Here is a 2500-nt window from a genome sequence, read left to right on the forward strand (position 1 = left end):
ATCATCTCCCTAAGTCATCAGCGTTCGAAGAAATCTCGTGTGTCCGTTCCCGGATCTACGGCTTTCTCTGGGTTCGCGAAGAACAGAAAAAAGCACAGAGGATGAAAAACGCAACGACGACCCATCGATGCGACGGTCCTCGTTGTCTTCTCGTCAGTCGTCTCGCGCCTGCAGAATACATCTCTGCCGCACGAACAGACGGAGTGGGTATTCGATCCCTGGGGCTGTACGAGTAAAAACATCTTGATGAAAAGACGGTTGTGTTTCTTTAAGGCACACAGTTTTTCGTTACGCCACCAAGTTTAGGTTTAGGTTTTAATATCTTGGTTCTCTTTTCTCTCCTCTCTCGACTGACTTTGTTCAAAAATATTTTTGCTTTCTCTCAGTCTCGCCAAAAATTCATTTAAGACGACGTCGGGGGCGCGGTCATTCGTGCTTATCGAAGACTAACAAAACGTAGCAGAGGCTGATACAAAAAGAAAAAAAAAATCGGCCACGAAGAAAACTCGCTCTGTGTATCTCGATAACCGCGTCGACGACGACGGTTCTCTCCGCGCTCTTTTAATTCGTATCCTTCTTCTTGCGCTTCGTCCGACTCAGAAACGTTCGTAAAACACGAACGACGGCGGGTTGTCAAGCCAAGAAGGGACAGAGAAGAGACGGAGGTAGTTTTGCGAGTCTCCCGTGAACGCGATAGATTTTTCATATATATTTGTATCGAGAGCATGCGTACGCCGGTCTCCACACGATCCAGCGACGAACGCCGACGAACGTCCAACAATCGCTCGTACGTCGCGTACGAGCCCTCGACCGCTCTTTAATTCGTATTCTTTTGCTTGGCGCTCGTCCTCCGACTCAGAAACGTTCGTTTAAAGATAAAACGAACGACGGCGGGCTGTCGACGAGGCAAGAAAGAACAGAGAGATACGGACCGAGAGCAACGATACGCAACGCAAGCAGTCTTAGGTTTACGTGAGCAACCCTCAGCCAGGCGTGGTCCAGGAATTGTATCCGTGGACCGCAATGTGCGTTCGAAATGTCGATGTTCATGTGTCCTGCAGTTCACACGTTGACGCGCAATTAGCTGCGTTCTTCATCGACCCACGAGCCAAGTGATCCACCGTTCAGGGTAATCGTTTATGCATGGATTTTTGTTTGTGTACTCAGGTTTTTGTACTCTTATTCTCGGTTCGAAAGAAGCCGATATCCGACAAACGTCCGACCAACGGGAATCGAACGCGCGGAAGTCGCCATATGATTGACGACACGAAAATACGTTCGAAAACGAAATCGGACGGACTGCGCGACGACACACGCAGCCCGCCGACCGGGCGTAAAGTGCATTATAATATATAACAACCAACGAGATCGAAGCTCCGTTCGTCAGGAAACGACGGGGATATAACACCCGATTCTGAATCCTCTGTACAGCACACGATCTCGCGAAGAAAGCGCACGGTGGCTAGCCCATGATATATATATATGTTCGTTCCTCTCGTCCAGTTATTCGAAGCAAACAGCCGATATGCATCTCCATCGTTCGGGTAAAAAAAAATCGATGGGACGCGCACGGTCGTAGTCTTCCTCGCGCGGTCGTTTCTTCCCGATAGCCAGAAGCAGAGTTTGAAAAACTCTAGCGACGGAACGAGGCATTAGACTCTCGACAACGAGGATACAGACACGGCCGGCGGTCCCCTCTGAATCGACTTCGGTGGTTCAGGTAAAAATAAAAAAAATCGATGGGACGCGCACGGTCGTCCTTCCTCTTCCTCGCGCGCGGTCTATTCTTCCCGATAGCCAGAAGCAGAGTTTGAAAAACTCTAGCGACGGAACGAGGCATTAGACTCGCGACAACGAAGATAGAGAGACGGCCGGCGGTCCCCTCTGAATCCACTTTGGTCGCTCAGGTAAAAATAAAAAAAAATTCGAAAGGGACGCGCACGGTCGTCCTTCCTCTTCCTCGCGCGGTCTTTTCTTCCCGATAGCCAGAAGCAGAGTTTGAAAAACTCTAGCGACGGAACGAGGCATTAGACTCTCGACAACGAGGATAGAGAGACGGCCGGCGGTCCCCTCCGAACGGATGGCGACAACGACGACTAAAGCGCGAAAAATCGCGACGAAAAGGAACGCATCTCCGTTCAGGTGTATGTGTGTGCGTGCGTTTAAAAAAAATTCGATGGGACTCGCAGCCATCGGCCTCGCGCGGTCGTTTCTTCCCGATAGCCAGAAGCAGAGTTTGAAAAACTCTAGCGACGGAACGAGGCATATGACTCACGACAACGAGGATATGGACAGGCGGTCCCCTCTGAACGGGTCGACGAGACGATGGTAAAAGAGACGAACCGGACGAAACTTCCGTCGATCAGGTAAAAATAAAAAAAAATTCGATGGGACGCGCACGGTCGTCGTCGTCGTCTTCCTCGCGCGGTCGTTTCTTCCCGATAGCCAGAAGCAGAGTTTGAAAAACTCTAGCGACGGAACGAGGCATATGACTCACGAC

General features: G+C 50.4%; 1 non-coding gene across 1 annotated transcript; it reads right to left on the bottom strand.

Moving 5' to 3' along the window:
- Positions 1–977: 977 nt before the first annotated feature.
- Positions 978–1132, bottom strand: LOC139997419 (5.8S ribosomal RNA). The gene has a single exon (XR_011802800.1). It is a non-coding gene; the product is annotated as a 5.8S ribosomal RNA (ribosomal RNA).
- Between the last annotated feature and the right edge of the window lie 1368 nt (positions 1133–2500).

The sequence above is a fragment of the Bombus fervidus genome, unplaced genomic scaffold (assembly GCF_041682495.2).
Source record: "Bombus fervidus isolate BK054 unplaced genomic scaffold, iyBomFerv1 scaffold0082, whole genome shotgun sequence".
Lineage (NCBI taxonomy): Eukaryota > Metazoa > Arthropoda > Insecta > Hymenoptera > Apidae > Bombus > Bombus fervidus.